This window comes from Molothrus aeneus, chromosome 6 (genome assembly GCF_037042795.1).
Source record: "Molothrus aeneus isolate 106 chromosome 6, BPBGC_Maene_1.0, whole genome shotgun sequence".
In the NCBI taxonomy this organism is placed as follows: Eukaryota; Metazoa; Chordata; class Aves; order Passeriformes; family Icteridae; genus Molothrus; species Molothrus aeneus.
The window spans coordinates 10,242,679-10,261,647 of record NC_089651.1 but is presented as its reverse complement, the minus strand read 5'-3'; the positions used below and the strand labels follow the sequence as shown (position 1 = coordinate 10,261,647).

Sequence of the window (18,969 nt, the reverse complement as noted above, 5' to 3'; positions counted from 1 at the left end):
GAAGGGACCTTAAAGCTCATCCCTTCCAACTCCCTGCCATGGGCAGGGACACCTTCCACTGGCCCAAGTTGCTCCAAACCCCATCCAACCTGGCCTTGAACACTTTCAGGAATGGGACAGCCACAGCTTCTCTGGGCAACACCTTCCTCAAACCAGACTGGTTGTGAAAAACCATCTTTCCAGCTGCTGAACCCAAACCAGATCAGAATAAAGAAAAATTAAAACCACTTCTAGTTTCGTGCTAGAATAAAACCATTACCCAAACAGCAAACTCAGGAGAGAGTTGATGCCTCATTAGCAGGAAAAGAAGCAAGTGGGATAACAGCTGCATGTTCTGTAATCATGCAGCTGCAGCATCTGTCTCTCTCTCTCCAGCACTTGATTGCAAGTGAAATTAGAAGAAACTAGTCTGGGACTACCCCTTCAAGCCCCATTTCCTCTCCAGAGCTTCACTACGGAGATGCGCGCGTTCCAAGAGACGATGCCAAAAGCACAGAAATTAAAGCTTTTAAAGCTCCTAATCCATTTGGCACTTCAATAACACACAAAGAGTTACGACAACACCAATCCTCCTCTCCACGCACGGCACCGCTCCGATGACTCTCAGCCCCATCTACTTGAATCCTGTCTATCCATTTCCATTGGAACAGCTTCTGCTGTGACAACAGCCCTACAACTGTGAGTATCTGGAGGATTGGCTCCTTCCTCCCTGCTGCTTTTGCAGGCGAGTAATTCCCAGTGCTCTAAGGAACGTGCTGCATGGAAGAAGCCTTGCAGGAGCTTTGGGAAATCCGGATAAATCGCAGCAGCATCAGGTATCCCAGGCTGAGTTCCTTGAATGCCATGCACGTCCTGTGAGTGGAAACATTGCCTCCCTCTCAAACATTCAGAAAATCTGTAGCTGTTGGAAGCTACAATTTGTCTTCCCAGGGTCCAGTCCTGATTTTTCTCCTGAGATCCATTGAAAGCTCCATCATTCACATGCTCTGGAGGAAACTGTTTATACAGAGCTTATTAGGCTGCAGCAAGGGCTGGCTTCTCTCACTCATCAGCATAGCTCTGACCATTGTTCCAGAGCAGGGTTAAATGGGATACTGGGAAGAAATTCTTCCCTGTGAGGGTGCTCAGGCACTGGCACAGGTTGCCCAGAGAAGCTGTGGCTGCCCCTGGATCCCTGGAAGGGATGGATGGGGCTTGGAGGAACCTGGAATAGTGGAAGGTGTCCCTGGCCATGGCAGGGGGATGAATCTTTAAGATCCCTTCCAATTCAAACCATTTGAGGATTCTATGATTCACTGCCAGCAGCTCCTGAAAAGCCATGTGGACACGCAGCCTCCACAGCTTCCAAAAGGCTCATAAAAAGGGATGTGGGGCAACTCCGGCACAGCCGAGAGGATCTCTGGGAGCTGTCCCGGACTGGGCTCTGCTTCACTCCCTGCTCCAACGCCCGTAATTATCCCCCTGTTGCGAAAGCCGTGTGTGCTCCACCACCCGGCTGGGAGCTCTGCAGCCCGTGTGTGGCCGTGATAAATCACAGACAACTGCAGTGAGGGCCCGGGGCTCCACACCCCGAGTGCTGAATGTGTCCGACAGGGAGCGAATCTGGCCGGGCGCAGCCTGACCCGCGCTGCCCGGAGCCACAGCTGGGAACACCCCCGAGGAGCTCCCCGGCTGATTCCTTGGGAAGGTCTGGCTCAGCCTCGGTTATCTGGTTTCAGATCTTGCCTAGTGGCAGTGCTCTGGGGAAGCCAAAATTACATTTCTCTGGTTGTTCTCACACTCTCCGCAGCCTCAGCAAGCGGCATTCTCAGGGAAGAGGAAAGGGGGAAAAACAGGGGGAAGAGCAGAGGGGGGGAAAAAGAAGAGGGGGATAAAAAGAAATGGGGGGTGAAAAAGTGGGGGGAAAATGGAAAAAGTGGGGGGAAATGGGAGTGAAAATGGATGGGGAAAAGAGGGGGGGAAATAAGAGGAAAACCAAGAAAACACCAGTGGGAGCGAACAATGTACAAGCGTGGGGGAGAGTCACAGGATATTTCTTCAAAATCCGCAACAGGGCAGGTTGTTTGGTCAATTAACACAACCCCGGGAAAAGCACATCTTTCTCAAAGGCACCGGCTTTCCTTTCCCCTTTACACCGATGGTAAGAAGCTGTAACACTGTGTCACGTTGCCAGTGACAGGCTGCCACCCAGCAAAACAGCCAGGAAATGATGAAGTGAAAAACGAATGTGGGGACAGATAAGTGACCTCAGCAACTCCAACATCAGGCACCAAACCCCGATGAAGTTTGGAGCCCCAAAGCTTTGGGGTCTGGCACATACTTGCATTAAAGCAAACCCCAAGTTTCTGAAAGCAAAGCCTTCACTGAACACCCGTGATCAAAACACTGGCAAAACCACTTCCTACGCCTTGAAGAAGTGCAGATTTCCAGCCCAAGAGCTGTCACAAGCCCTTTTGCTTGTGACCCCAACATAAAGCAGCGTTGTTCTGTGTGTCTCTGGTACCTCTGGTGCCTCTTCTGCTCTTCACAGCCTCCCAAATCCCACTGAAATTGGCTTGAGCGGGGTCAGAGCTCGAGAGGCAACGGCACAGCCACAGTTTCATACTCACTCTGTGCAGAAGAGATGCAAAATCTGTACTTACAGGCAAAGCTATCCTTGCTTCCCCAACACTCCAAACCCACTCCAAAGCCAGTAAAAAACTGGAAGTAGAGACCAGGATTTGTTTCTGTGCCCTTAGTTTGCTCAGAGTTTGCTTACCTTCCTACTCTCAAGAGGGGATGTATTTTCTTTGCTTTTCAACAAGTTAGGGAGGGATGCAACAGGAGGAGAAGGAAATTTGGAATTAATGGATTCTAGAGTGTGATAGAGCATATGGCAATTCCCAAACAGCATCCATCACTTGTGCTTCCCATAGGAGCCTCCCAGCTGCAGCAGCAACCCATGGAGAACTATGGATAATCAGCCTTAAGCATGCTGCGGCAAAGGAAAGCCTGGGTAGGGCAAAGGAATTCCCTGGCATTTGCAGGTAAGTACAAGGATGTGGGGGTGGAAATGAGGCTGAGCTTGTCTCCAGGCTGACAATTTGATGGAAAGAGATGCTTTGACACTTGGCTTTTGCTGCATCACTCCCCAGTGAACTAGTTACTAAGGTTTCCTTTTAATGAAGGCATTCAGAGTCCAGAGATTAGGCAAGAGAGACATGGGAAAGGATGGGAGGGGCACACCAGACCACTTGGAAAAACGACAAGGCTGAAGCTTACACAGATATTGCAATCCTGAAATATCCCAAGGAACAGCAGCAACAAGAAGGAAAGGGACTTTTTGAAAGAGCAGGTAGTGCCAGGATAAGGGAGAATAGCTTCCCACTGACAAGAGCACAGGGTTGGACAGGATATTGGGAGGAAATTCTTCCCTGTGAAGATGGGAAGGCAGTGGCACAGATCAAGCCCAGAGAAGCTGTGGCTGCTCCATCCCTGGAAGTGTCCAAGGCCAGGCTGGACAGAGCTTGAAGGAATCTGGGATGGTGGAAGGTGTCCCTGCCTGTAGCAGGGTGTGGAACAAGATGACCCTAAAGGACCCTTCCAACCCAAATAATTCTAGGATTCTCTGACTCTATAAAATACCAGATCTATTAAATACCACCCCTTTACACAGAATTGCCTGTTACAAATTTAAATAGGTTCTGTACAAAGCTGCCATGTGACAGCTATGCCAACAACACCCTAAAACATGCCTATAAGTAGTTTGAAAAACCAAGTCAAAAATATTCCGGGACAGCTTTTGCAGTCGTGTTTATAGAAAAAGCACAAGCTTTGCCAATCAAGGTTTTTTAAAAAAATAACCCACACAAGCCCTGCTCATCTGATTTTTCATATATGCAAAATGCAAACTCGATTCCTTCGTGGCAGAAGGCTGAGTCTGGTAAAATATCAATCACATGTCACTTTGCTCAGATAGCTCTGGCACCCTTCCTGTTTCACGGGCAAAATGGAATAACAAATTATTCCCAAGGCTTTATTTTGAAGAACAAGGTGTAAGGTTTTTCTATAGTAAATATTAAAGCTCTTCTATATATTATAATCACACTCTTCCACGACTGCTTTAGGAGCTTCCTTCAAGCTGCTGAGCTTAAATAATTCAAGCTGCGCTGTGATTCTGTGTTCTACACGTGCGGCTGCAAACTGTGCTGCCTGTGGGAATTTCAAGGGCAGGTGCATCCCTGCCAGCTCCTCTCCATGTCACGGAGCTGTCACTGCCATCCTATCTCTGGATGTGGATTTCCCTTCTCCTCCCTCGGGAACCTCTCTCCCACAAAGGTCTCCACTCAACTCTCGCCTGCCAGGGAACTGTGGGCACAGCACCCTCAGGATCCAAAGACAACACATTCCTACTCCACAAGTTCAAAAGTGGCTTTAGGGGAGATAAAAGAAATGCAAGAAATTCAGGGAAGGGCAAGGCATTCCTTCTACATGACATTAAACTAAGTGTTTGATTTAAACATTTTTTTTTCCTTTAAATAATCTTCATCTTATTTTCCTCACCTCAATGTCCCTCAAAACTGCATCTGCCCCACCTCAGTGACCAAATCCTTCACACTATGGTTCCAAGTAGAGACTCTAGGAATTATCATCTCTGAGGAGTGCAAAAGGCAGCCTGAATTTGAAAATGTAACAGACATGCATGTTTATAACCTCGACTTAAATTCACAGAAGCTTTAAACCCAAGCAGGCAAAACTAAGTTCTGTTAAAAAACAAGTTCATGTAATATTTTCGAGGATTCTTGTGTTCTGACTCATCTCCAGTTGAAATACACTGACCAGAACTAGCTCTTCAGACTAAAACTGCTACCTGAATTATTTTCAGTTCTAGAATAAGTACTTCAGACAGTATCATCTTACATTTGGAAATACCTTCTGTTTCTATATGGTTTAAAAAGGAATAGCGCACGACTTCACCCTCAGCTGGGTTGCAAGTTTTCCATACAGCAAAACAGCTCTCTGGGATTTCCTTCATCAAAGGTTTTGATTCCTCTTTCTATTCAAAGTTTAACAGACATTTCAAAAGAAAACAGACTTTCTACTTCTTTATTCTCACTTTCTGATCATCACTTGAAACACCAGCTTTAACCCCACACGTTCCCAGCTGAGGACAAAGGTGACAGAGGATGAGTTATGCTGAGCATTTTTCCATTTGAGAGTTTCAATCCCAATCCAAAACTCAAGTCAAAGAAAGACTTTACAGAACTCTTGCATTCCCAGTGCAATTCCTGGAACCAAACCCTCTCCTTCCCTGATGTCTTGTAAACCACAGTGCTGCACTGAATGCTGAGCAGAGCTTAAATCCAGAGCCAACCTTAGTGGATTTGAACTAGAATCAGAGAATCTAATTCTTCCCTGTGAGGGTGGTGAGGCCCTGGCACAGGTTGGTGGAAGGTGTCCCTGCCCATGACAGGGGGTGGAAATGGATAAGTTTTAAGGTCCCTTGCCACCCAAAATATTCTGGCATTCCATGAATCATAGAATGGTTTGGGAACTCCTGGAATAAAAGTCTAGATGTGGCTTGAAAATACACAATTTTTTTTTCCCTTCACAAAATACAGGACCAATCACCACCACAAATACAGGTGTATATTCACGCATCTTCTGGTGACATGGTTTTAGCCAAGGCAGAACTGCCAAACCTACCTAAACCTGCTTTAAACCCTTTCCTCCCTCTCATTAGTGCCAGAGACAGTTTTTACAAATCAGTAACTCACAAAGTAAGTGAAGAAGTTCCACTTAAAATTTCACAACTCAACTGGTTTCAGGTACTAGGTCAGTTCGAGGAAATGTAGCACTGCTGAATTGTGCTGCAACAGCTGACACCTCCAAGGAGAACCAGTTCCTTAATTCCTAGGGTGTTAGCAGAAGAATCATTTAAATTTGGGTCCAATTGGATCATTTAAGCCCAGGAAGCAGGGGACTCAGTGTTGCCAAAGGTCCTGAGTTGACCCAGAGGAGCGTTTCTAGGAACCAGCAGCTGGCACAGATCAGAAATCTGGTGAGGGAAAACTCAAGCAGAAGCTGGATGTTGTAACATGTTAAAATCCCAGGAACCACAAGCCAAACATAGGCAATTCAGCCACTTTAGACAAGGAGAAACCCAGCTTGCTGGAACGCTGCTTCCATGAGAGCCCGTTTAACTCCCATTAGGAGCTGCCCCAGCTCTTTCATCCTTTACCCACATCGTTAGAGGTGTGTTTAAACACACACCTTTGCTTGTGCCCCAGGTTTGATCAGTCAAGGCAACAAATAGCACCTTTAAACAGACTGGACAGGGTTTGCAGCCCGTGCTGGGAGTGATCTGGTTTATATGCACTCATTAAGGTGCATTTATCGACCCACACGGGCGTGATGCCGCTCGGCCGTTCGGAAAGGCAGCAATTAAACACGCTCAGCTCTCCTAGCCAGGGCTAGGATCAGACTTCTTCAATAAGGTGGGTCTTACAGACTCCATCACATTGAAATATTGCTTGGATTTCACTGCACCTTGCACAGCCAGGAAGGAAATAAGAGTATCAGGAATGGTTAAGAACAGTGACTAAGTAACAGCCTTGGTCCCAAGAGCTCTTGGTTGAATTCTGGGGGGATGCTGAATGCTTCTATTCTCCCAGCAGTGCAGGTCACCATGGAGCCAGTGGGAACTCCAGAGGATAAAACATCAGCTCTCTGGCAAAGGAGCCTAATTACAACTTCCTCTGGGGAACCACAAAGCTTTTAAATAGTGCAGCCTAGTTTTATGGAAATGCCACAGGTGCTCCAAATAATTTTCAGGAAGATCCCTTGAAGTCAGGCTGTGGCTTCAAAACATCCAGGTGTGCTGAGTAGCAGGGAGAAGAGTCCTACAAGTACTGTTCTTCCAAATGATGCTCTGATACTGCAAAACCACCCCGCATATGCTTCCTCCAGCCTTGAGGAGAATATTCATCGTAGGGCAGAAAACAGCAAAACTTTTGAGGAACTCCTAGCACTGACAAGCAGAGAAACAAAAAAAGAATCAGAATCATCCCCTTCATTATCAGCTACAGGATTTGAGAACATTGACTGCACATTGAGGTGTTCAATACGTGGATTATAGGGATGGGGAAGGGAAAACTGCCCTCATCCATCCCAGTCACCTGCACAGGACCACAAGGGTAAAAGATGCACATGGTTCAGAGAGCCAGGCTCCAAGGAATGGGGCACAAGGAGACAATGTGTGAAGCCAGACCATGGGGAATGCGAGTGGAGCAGCGATCCCAGAGGGATTCCTGAGCTGCAGGAGCTGCCAGCTGAAGCAGAGCCAAAGTGGCAGCGGGAGACGCTCACAGCTACCGGTCGAATGTCGGGAGAGCTGGTAGGAAGTTTCTAGGAGCTGCTAGAAGATCCAAGCAAGCTGCAGCAAGCTCTGCTTTCCCAGGCTGTGCCCAGATTGGAAGGGTTAACAGCTGATAAGGAGGAATGTGCTGCAAAGCCCCCCCAAGCAGGCAGAACCCCCTGCTATCCCACAGTTCGGCCCAAGGACAATTCCCAGTGCCCGGGCCCAGCACACACCTCCCTTTGGCCAGTTTTGCTGCTGGCAGTCCAAATCTCAGGAGATTTGATCCAAAGAGGATCCGATGCTGGACAACAGCTGCAAAGAGCTCAGAGCTGAGGAGTTTCTGTCTCAGATTGCAGTTACAGTGCACAAGGAGAGATGTATCCACGCAGGATATCCCCAGACACTAGAATTTCAGCTACAGCTATTTGTCACAGTAAAACATTTTAAGGCAGCAGCATTCTTCAAAGTAAAATGACAGATAATATCCCATTTTAGAGATCCAAAGCTAGCTCCTCGCTCTTCATTTCAATAACTAAGATAAACATTTTATTTAACAGCTGTATTAGCAGGTAGAAACATGCTTTGCTTCAGAAAGCCAGGCAGACTTACAGTCCCGGCTTTCTGTGGCATTTAAACTCTCAGTTCAAGATGAATTCCTGGAAATGGGGCGGGGGAACCCTCATTTCTTCTGAACAGAAACCAAGCACAAAGTCCACGTTTGAGTCTCCAGCTCTGCTGCTTCCTACCCGGCTTACACCTTTGCCCCACACATGGGAGCACCAGCAGAGCTGAGTGACACTTCCTAGAGGATGCCACAACTTCTGTCAGGTCTCTGCTGGGGTTGACATAGGGTCTGCAAAAGGAACAGACCCCAAATTACCTCTGGGGCCTCCTGCTCAGTGTCACCTCACAGCTTTCCTTCCAGGCCTCTACTCGAGCTGGGCTGTGCCTGGAAGTTCTCACACCTCTGGGGAAGGATGAGCCTTTAGGGAGCCACAGCACCTGCAGCTTATCTGAGGGATCAGGAGCAAATATCCGAATATTCACCAACTTTCCTGCTCCCCAGGCAAGGTCTGTCACAGTTACTGCCCTCCAAACACAAGCACATCAGTGTGCAGCATTAAGATGTTTTATCCTGGAATGATTTGGGAGGGCAGGGACCCCAGTGATCATCCCATTCCAACCCCCATAGGCAGGGACACCTTCCACCGGCCTAGGCTGCTCCAAGACTCATCCAACCTGGCCCTTTCAACTTGACAGGGACACTGGTCCTCAATTTATCCAAACACTTTCCATTTATATTTTCGTGGGGGTCTAAATACACATATGATGACTCCTTTGGGTCTATTCACGGCTTGCTTTGTTCAGCTGAGGGCTGGACAGGTTTTTATATGGCTGCATGAGCTCTCCAGCCTGAGAGAAAGAAAATTAGGACCTCACTACCCAAACCCATGATTTCAAGCATTGCAAGTGGCTGCCCAGGACAGTGGTGGAGTCACCATTCCTAGAGGTGTCCAAGGAATGACTGGACATGGCACTCAGTGCTCTGCTCTGGTTGACAAGCCGGTGATCAACCACAGGTAGACCCTGATGATCCTGGAGGTCTTTTCCAACCTAAATGATTTTGGGATCTACATAAGAAAGTGCAGAGCTCTACGAGCTGGACTGAGGCCTCACAGAAGCACCTGAAGCCACCTTCCTTGAGGCCACTTTCCTTTCTTATTTTTAAATTCACTGTGTTTGTTTTACACATAACACAGGCTACTCCAAGATCAACCATTTGACCCTCAAGGCTTCCAGACACTGCTCTATATAGGGTTATTACAGTGAACTGGGGCTTAATTATATTTAAATAGTGAAAAGTCAAAGTGCTGCTGCTGCGCTAGCCTCCCTGCCCCTCCATGATCCATTTCTCCCCACTGCCTCCCATGGTTTCCTTGGAAACATATGCAAGCTTAAATTGGATTGACATTCACTTAGTGGACAGATGGAGTTTGGAACAGCCCAGCGCCTGAAATTCAAGGCCGAGCCTTGGGATATGTCACGTTATCAATACAAAAAACAGCCCCCGAGCTTTGTGGGAAGGGGAAGGATCACCTAATTATTCAGTAACGAGCTCTGAGGTGGCATCTCAGGAAGGTCAGCGCTCACCCATTGTTTCTGATGAAAGCAGCGGGCTGAGCACGCGACCAGTTTTGTTGGGAGGGAAGGATTTAATTTTTGTTAAGCGCTGGGAAAACAGGGGAGTTCTTAAGCTCATTAGTGGTTTCAGGCAGGAGAACTGCAGCAGATCACATGTGGGCTGAGCACAGACAGCGATGCTCCATTCGCACTGTAATTAAGCTACTTGCATCCAAAACTTCATCCCTAGGCTGAAGTTATTCCTGGTAACTGATCCTGACCCACAGACACAGAGAGGGACAGGGTTTGTACCACTCCTCTACAGCCCCAGAGGTGGCAGGACTGCACTTCCAGCAAAGCTGGCAATTTATTCTCAAGTGGAAATTATTCCCTGGGTCCTCTTCCACTATATCAGAATAAACAGAACCGTGAAGAAATGAAAATGAAAACAGCTTTTGTTTTTTTTTTTTTTTTGAAGGTTGGCTAAACATTGCTTCCCAACCACCCTATCTACCCTAACAGGACTAGAAAGGATTCGCCTCTTTCCAACCAAAACACAAGGAGGACAGTAGAAATGCCACATAACTACATCCCTAGAGATCCCTGATGAAATCCAGCATCTAGGAAGGACAAGATGACAGAGTTCTTGGGAAGGAACACGGGGGCAGCCAGCAGGCACTGCATATTCCCCCTCACCAGGAGCTCTGCCCACCACATGCTTGGTTATTGCAGGGGCCATCTCCAGGTAATCACCACCTCCAGGAATTAGGGACATGTCACAGAGCCAGGGTTACCAAGTAATTTTTAAGGAATAAATCCCCAAAATGCCTGGTTTGCTTCTGTTGCTTGTGCCATTTGCTGAAACCTAAGGAATTCCCGGGTTGGGATTTACCTGCCCAACTCGGCATTTCCGTATCTGTTCTGACACCTGGCATTTGGCCAGGATTTTAATAAAATCTCTTTTTTCTCTGTCTACACGTGATTATAGCTGCCAAATCCTTTTCCTTTACTATCCTGCTCACCTTGGAGAGAGCTGCTCTGTCTCCTTACTCTAAACCATCTCCAACCTTGAATCCTTCCACTGACTTTGGCTGAGCTGAACAAAGGAACAAACCCAAACATGCCTCTTGCATCTGTTTCTTACGAGTTTTTTATTCATTAAAAATAAACCTCCTGCTGCCCACTAGTTCCCTCCACAAGCCTGCACTTTCCTGCTTTCTCTCCCTCCAAACCATTCATATTTATCAATATGTGATTATTGCAGCTTAATCCTCATTGCCTGCATTTCCCTCGGCGCCTCTCCATCCTCCCTCAGCAGAGACCTCGATGCTCCTCTCCACCCCGCCTCAAATCCTGCTCTTTTTCCACAGAATTCCCAACCCTGAGCCAGAGAGAACACGCTCAACCGGCCAAATGCCCTAGCAGAAGCAGCGCTCCCGAAGGGATTTCAGGGACGTGGCCCCGGTCCGTTTCCCGTTAGGATGCTCGTTAGTTCACCGAACTCTCCCGGCGAGGATGTGGAACCGGGAGCGCGGGGGTGCTCCCAGCTCCAGCCGCATCCGCCGGCGGCCGCGCTCCCCGCGGCTCCTCCGCCCGCTCCCTCCTGCCTCCGAAACTCAGCTCGGCTCAGCCACCCTTCCCTCGCATCCCGGAACTGCCCACTGCTCTCCCTCGCTGTCGATTTAAGCCTGTTCCAGGTATTCCGCACGCACCCGGAGACACAATGAAGACGAGCACCGGATAATGCTGTGCTGCGGGAAGGCTGGCTGAAGCTCCCGATTTTCCGTGCTTCCCACAGGCCACAGGCAGGAACAATAGAAGGCCAGGCACGGTGTAAGTAGGAAGCAATGCCTGGGATCTCGATGCTTCCCTAGCACTGAGATTTTATTTCAAGGATGATAATTCAGACACTGAAGAATCAGCTGCCAGCAAAGCAGTTTTATTCCAATCAATGAGAGGAAAACGTCTGCTTTTTATTTCTAAAAGCCTCGTAAATAATTTGAAATATTGAGATACAGGCAGCCTCTAAAAGCCAAGATCTTTCATTAAAAAAAAAAATCAAGGCTGCTGAGCTGTAGAGTTTCAAAGCTGAGCATGAGAAAGCCCTTCAAAAACTGCTGGAAGAACAATGGGTGCCAGTGAGCGCTCCTGTGATGTGCCTTACAAAGGGGGAAAACCTAAAAATCATCATTTTCTTTAGTCATACCTTTGTTTAGGAGAACTGGGACACGAGGAATGCAGCACCCGGCAGCTGAGCCCAAGCATCATCTTATTCCTGAGCACCACGCATTTAACACAAATCCCACCCGCTCTTCACGTGCCTTTTCCCGGAGCGCTTCTGTCCGCAACAGGGCAGCGCCCAGGGAATACAGCAGGAGAAAATTCCCACCTGGGCTGCATCCCCTTCTCTGGCAGAGGAAGGAGGGAGCCACGAGACACACGGATCCCAAAGCCTCCTTGCTCCCAGCATCACCGTGCCGGCTGTGCCATCCCATGGGATGAGCTGACACCCTGCCAGTGCCACCAGACTCGTGTCACGGTGCCTGGCTGCACGTGTGACAGCAAACACCCCTCAAAATCCCGTGCTGCCAAGTCTCCAAAAGCACTGGGAATTTTAAACGGTGAAGGAAGGAGAATGACAAACCGAGGGATTCCAAGCAGGCTCAGACAGGGTCCGGCCAAACATCTCTCCTGAAAATGCACCTCTAATCTAAGTCAGAGCTGCTACAAGAGGTGATAAAAGCGGCATTCCCGACCGTGCCACGTGGGAAAAGCGCAGCGGCAGGGCCCTGAGCACGGCGCGCTCCCGGGGAGTGACACACATTCCCTCCCCATTTAACAGTGTTTATTTAGCTGCACGCTACCGGCACGGCTCAGACCCCAGCGGGGACTGCCCGGTGCCACCAGGCGCGCAGGGCGTTCCATCGCTCATTCCCACACGCTTTGATTCAAGGAAAGACACATCCACGCCTTCCCCCGTCATCAACCAGCAAGAACCCAGCACTGCCAAATGAGAGCATCACTCACAAATCAGGCCAAAATCAACAGCGTCCCCTGAATTATTTTTGACCCATGTGGAGTTAATAACCACCCGCCCTCTATGGAAGATGTCCTGAAATTTCATGTATATCAATAAGTAGCAGATTGAAGGGAAAACAACTGCTCCTCCAGGGCAGCCATCCTCATTTTCAGCTGCTTTTCTCCAGAAGCAGAGCAGCACTGCCATCCCCACTGAGGGATTTCCACTAAGATTTAAATCAAATTATTCTTTGGAAATTATACAATTATAATTTTGAGAGACCAGAGATTTCACAAAGAGGTTCAGGTTCACTTCCCTCAGCTGACTGCACTTCTTATATCCTGCCAGCTCTCCATACTCTGATTTTATAGGGGTTTCACCCACATGGCCAGAGAAAAAGTAACTTGGAACAGATCAATTAAACCCCAATGGCACAAATATTGACAGGGCCCAAATGAGTTGATTTTAAACCAGATTTATATTTGTTTTTCTTAATGATACCCTTGGCTTCTCTTTTTAGTAACTTCAGTCCCTCATTTCACTTTAATGCATGATAAAGTTTTCCAGTGTCTTGTTCTCCTAATGGAAGGGGGTTTTTTATTAATATGAAATATTACTGTGACTCTATTCTACTTTATTTATAATAAAGCTCCATGCTAAAATAGCAAATCTGGGCAATAACTGGACAAAGTTATGACATTGTCCCATACAATCTTGTTTCTTTCTGTCTTAAAAGACATAAAACCAGTAGTATCAAATTTAAGTGTGTTTTCCCCATTTCAAGGATATCAGGTGCCAGTACAAGTGTGAAAGCACAGAGAGTTAAATTGTGATGGTCTTCTTACAGGCAACTCATTCACTGAGAACAACAATCTAGCCACAAATTTCAATATTTTCTGCCATTAAATCCATGTCTTTGGTCTCAATAAAAGAGGAGCTGCCATGCTGGACAGCTGTGATCATGGCTGAAGGACCCAAAGCCTCCAGTCCTCATGCAGAAGCACAAGGAACAATTCCTTCTGAGCATCCTCCACAAAACATCCCCTGTTCTTCCCTTTAAACACTGTCTGTATCCAAAACTGCAACGTCTTCCAGACTTCACACTTGGAGAATAGCTCAAGACAGCCCAAATCTGCAGCTGGGAATATAACCAGCTCACCTATGAGCTGCTGGAAACAGGCACATAAATCATCACTCACACTGTGAGTTCAAGCAGGAGAGCAAACCAGACGGTCAGAGCTCTCGGATGGGGAAATCCCCCGGGATCGAAGCACATCCCTCTCTGTCACAGCCCAGCCACCCCAGCCCCTGCCAGCTCACAGCTTGTGTTTGAAGCAATTTTCAGATTTATGGCTTCTCTGGGCTGCTTATTTTTGGTTGGTTTTTCCCCCCCCCTGTATTTCCCAGTCATCTGAACACTGCTCCATTTATTATTATCAACATGAGAGTTATGACTTGGTTCAGCCGGTTGGGTGTGACACCGAGGCTGTTCTGCTGCTGCTTCCACGAGTTGTATCCCCTGGTTAACTGAGATCCCAGGACCAATGAGCTTGGAAAAGAACTCTGAGATCATCGAGTCCAACCTGTGACCAACCACCACCTTGTCACCCAGCCCAGAGCACTGAATGGCACACCCAGTCCTTCCTTAAACACCTGCAGGGATGGGCATTCCACCACCTCCCTGCTGTCAGCCCCTTCCAGTGCCTGACAACCCTTTACAGGAAGAAATCCCTTCTGATGTCCAAATGGAGACAACTAACTGGGAGATGGGGCAAAATAAGCCCCACACTGGATGTGATATTTGCACATCCAAGCACACCTTCCTGTTTTTGCAGAGCCAGATCTCATCATTCATTCATTTGCTTGTGATCTGAACATGACGCCAAGCAGCGAGCATGCCTTTGCCTACCACTCCTAATTATTTTTCAATTGTTTACTTTGGACAGATTTGCTGCTAAGGGCTTATTTTTAGTGCTGCAGCAGCATTAGAAAAGCTTTTGCTGAAGGGTGGATTTCCCCCCAAATCACGGCCAGGCTCTCCCTAAATCGGATCTCCACAGACTGCACCGGCACACGTGTCCCACAGAGCCTTCGAGTCACACAACAGCGATTAACACCACCACAGCAAACAAAATTCACCTGCATCACCTAAAACTCAACAAGTTCCACCTCAACAGGAGGAAGAACTTTCCATTGAGTGTGGCAGAGCACAGGAACAGGCTGCTCAGGCTGTCTCCCTCTCTGGAGGCATTCCAAACCCACCTGGACACATTTCTGTGTCACCTGCTCTAGGTGAGGATGGTCTCCAGAGGCCCTTCCAACCCCAACTGTCCCGTGATACTGGTTAAAAAGCCAAATAAACACTGAGGCTTCCAGAGTGGAAACGGAAAGGTGATGCAGACGAACTGGCAAGAAGGACAGAGTACCGACACTTAACTGAATGATTCAGTTGGATGAGAACATGTCAGTGACCTCCAAAATAACATTTCTGCCTCAAGACACAAGGGTGTGACTTTTTTTCCCCCAAACCCCACATTTCTAAGTTGCATCTTATTGTTCTGTGCAACTGTCACCATCAACCCCCAGCAAACAAAGCATCCAGAAAGGATCCACTGGCACAAAGTTCAGGGAATTATTTTTCCTTGCAGGCTTGGCGTTTTCCAGCTGATTTTACACCTATCAGTAGCACTACACTTCTCTGCTCTGCTCCAGCTGGAAAGCAGTTGGAAATGCTGCACTGAGTTCATGAGCAAAACAAACAGAAATCAATGGTTAAATCCAAAACATCCTGGTAAATCACACTAATGCACAATTTCCTATCACCAGCAAACATTTAGACAGCTCCAGCTGAAGCTTGAGAACGATTCAGGTAGCCAGGACATGACAAACGTGAAGGATGGCCCGGGATGAATATGTGAGCAGGATATTTCTGTTAAAGCGATCAGCAGCGTGCTGGTATTTAAATCACATTAAGATTTCAAAAGCATCAGTCTATCACGCAGCTCGTGTCACTCTTTCTCACAACCACGAGGACCAGAAGCCTTAAAATAAAACCCCGAGCCCCCCAGAACACCAGAGAGCCCCTCAGCGTGGAGCAAGCACTCGCTAATTGTGGCAAACTGATGGACAGATCAATTAACCAGGCAAGCAAAAGCCCGGCAAAGCCTCTCGCTTTGAGGTTCGCCTGCTCCTGACAATGATGACTTCAGATGGAGAGCGAGCACGAGGGGCAGCTGGATTCTTTAAAACAAAACACAACCAGAACCTCTTTCAGATAAGCATTTTGTGGAAAGAGAGAGGGGAGGGGGAGAGGCAACTAGAATAGATCCCAAATGCTCGTATTTTTTAAGTTTTCATGGCTGCTCTTGTGAAAGAGAGGGGGTTCCTGTGTCTCCCTGTGCCGGGGCAGGGAAAGGGACATCGGGGTGTGGGTATCCCCGCACTGGGGCTGGCTGTCGAGCAGGAGCCCGGGGAGCACTTGCTAGTCTTCCCGAGATCTGCCCAGTCACATGTGCTGGCTCCTGCGCCTTATAGAAGCAGCTGGAAAAGAGGGAGCCAGCGGAGCTGCCTCCATTAGGAGCCACCGCTACACAAAAGGAGAAGAGGAAACAAGCCGTCGGCCACCGGAGCAGCCGGCAGGAAAGGAGAGATGTCCAGAGCCACGGGGAGCGCACGGCAAGTGGGAAAAATCACGATGGAAATTAAAACTGCTGTGCTGTCCCCCAAAGAGGCTCGATGGTACCTGCTTGACAGAGACACGGGGCGCACAGCCCGCCCGGCATCACATCCTGCAAACCATCGGGAACTCGACGCACTCAACCGCTCAGCCCTCAGGGGAGGGGCTCATGGCCCCGCTCGGGCGTGGGGAGCCCCAAAACGCCAACCCCAGCCAGCCTGTCCTGTGCCAACTCCCGGCCGGGCAGCGCCGGTTCAGCTCCGAGATCCGGAGGGGCCGAGGACAGCGACGGCTTTCCCTGGGAATCGCCCCCGATCCGGCGATGCCGAGGCGAGCAGCCCCTGGGGCGAGGAGCCCCCCGGGACCGCGAGCCCCGCAACTCCCCCGGGGCCCCCCCGCCCGGCCCCGCCGCCTTTGTGCTGCCCGAGCGGCAGGGGCGGAGGAGCCCGGGGGGGTTCGGCGGGGCCGATCCGGCCTCGCACCGGTGGGACCGCGCGGGGTAACGGCGGCCCGGCCCGGCCCACCCGCCACCGAGCCCGCCGTGCCCTCCCGGCGCTTCCCCGCCGCCGCGGGAAGTTCCCGGTGGCCCCACGTACCCCCCGCCCCCCAAACCCCGGGGCGGCGGCACCTGCTCCCGGCCCGGCGGAGTTCCCGGGGGCGGAGGGACGAGCCGGCGCCGCGAGGACCGCGTGTGGACTCACCGGGAGGCTGCCGCAGGCCCCGGGGGGGAGAAATCCAGCGGCGGGAGCGCCGCGAGTCCCGAGCTCCGCGCTGCTGCTGCGTCAGCGCCGCCGCCTCCTCGGCTGCGGGATGGGGACGAGGCGCCACCGCCGCCGCCCGCCCCTGGCCGCGGGGCGTCGCGGAGCGGGCGGGCGGAGGCCGGAGCGGGCGGCGGAGGGGCCGGGAGGGGCGGAGGAGGGGGCGGAGAAGGGACCGGAGGAGGGACCGGGGGCGCCGCCGCCGCCGCGAACTCCCCGCAAGCCGCGAGCGCCTCCGGCCTCCTTCCTGCTTCCTCGTCCGCAGCCAATCGCCGCCCGCCGCCCGCCGCTCGCCCCGCCGCGCCGGCCAATCACGGCCGCCTCTCCCCGCCGCCGCCGGCCAATCGCCGCCGCGCCCGCCCCCGCCCCGAGCCCCCCTCGGCGCCCCCCCACTCCCCTCACGGAGCCCCCCACTCTGCTACCCCTCGCCAGTGGCGCGGGATAACCGGGAAAACCGGGAAAACCGCTCCGCCGGAGCTCTGGGGTAGCCCCCGGTGGCCGCGATTCCCTCACAGGACGGGGGCGTGAGGCGGCCTCGCGCGCCACTCAGGGCGCCCCCCGTGGGTCCCTCAGAGGCGCCCTCGGCGCCCTCACACCTCGCGGGTGTGCCCGGCGCATCCCGGGGGCGGTCCCACTCACATCGAGCCCTGCATCCAAACTCGGGGAAAGTTGTGTGTCCCAGGGGTCCGGTGGGAGCTCCGCTGAGAGCTGCCAGGGAGGAGAGGCAAAAGGCAGAGCGGGCTTGAGCGCCCATCATTGCCACCCCGAGATGAGCACTGGGAAGGCCACGGACACCCCCTGTGTGGTGGCTGTCCCTGAACAGGCTTGTGAGTCAGCACCAGGGGAATATCCCGTTGCATTTTAGGGGAAAAATGGCCAACAGGGAGTTCTCAGGTGTCCCAGAGCTTCCCCACAGAACCTGTCCTCACTGGGATACTCAGGTGTCCATGGCTTCTATGGTCTTACCGACAGGTGAGACATGGCAGCAATGAGAACATCTGGAAAACTCCATGTTTTCCTGGACAAATGAATTTAAAGCCCTAAAGCAGACCCAACAAGCCACAGAAGTTATTTGATCAGTATCTTTAGCAGTATCACAGTCCCCATCACGAAAGCCTCTCCATCAGTTGCAGAATGGGGTTTTTCCATAGAATCATGGAATCTCCTGAGTTGGATCCACAGGAATCGAGCCCCACTCCTAGTCCTGCACAGGACAGCCCCAAATTCCCACCATGTGCCTGAGAGCATCGTCCAAACACTTCTTGAGCTCTCTCAGGCTTGGAGCTGTGACCTCTTCCCTGAGGAGCATGTTCCAGTACCAAATTTGTCGTATTTCTTTTAAATTTGGGAAACAGCTGGGAAGGAACTGGCACATGGAACAAGCAACCCATGGGGCTCCAGGAGATAACACACACACAATGAGGGTGACCCCCTGATGTTCTGCTTGAAATTCAGCTAAACTGCAGGAGACTTACGAGCCTGAAATACTTCCTGCCTTGTTCCGGTGGTCCACAGGGATCTTGCAAACAACAGCAGGATCAAGCACTGCTATGATTATCGCAGGATCCAGATGTTACACAGGAGAAGCTTGAGAAGAAATTAAGCTATTTGGAGACACTGATTCCTGAAACAAATACCAGTCATTGGTAATGGAGCAGGGAAAAATAAGTAAACTTAACAGTTACACCCCTGGAAGCCCTCAAGGTGCAGTGGGGCAAGTCTCCTTAAAAACTCTCTGATATTGTTTATGAGTTGGACTTGGATGATCCTTGTGCATCCTTTCCACTTCAGGATATTCTGTGATTATCCCATTTCACTTCCTCCCTTGGATGCAATTTTCCAGGCTCTAGTTAATGCAGCTGGACATCACCAAGAGCCACTCCACTCCAAAGTTCTGTCTCCTCAGACCAGAGCTGCTCTCCACCTGAAAAGCAAAGGCAGCTCATGGTGCTGCCAAATTGTTCTCTAAAAATGATATTTTATTGGAGTTTTCCCCTCTGCTGTGAGCCACAGGAACAGGAGGGAAATCACAGAACTCTGAGATCAGAGTTCAATT

At 50.2% G+C, this 18,969-nt stretch overlaps 1 protein-coding gene across 2 annotated transcripts in view; it reads right to left on the bottom strand.

The window, feature by feature from the left end:
- Positions 1–16,989, bottom strand: part of BAHD1 (bromo adjacent homology domain containing 1) — a 35,272-nt gene extending 18,283 nt beyond the window's left edge. Inside the window, exon 1 of one of the 2 annotated variants that reach the window (XM_066552486.1) lies at positions 16,857–16,989. The gene's annotated coding sequence lies outside the window, so the exon portion shown is untranslated. The remainder of the gene's footprint in view (positions 1–16,856) is intronic. The other variant, XM_066552485.1, reaches the window with a different exon arrangement.
- Between the last annotated feature and the right edge of the window lie 1,980 nt (positions 16,990–18,969).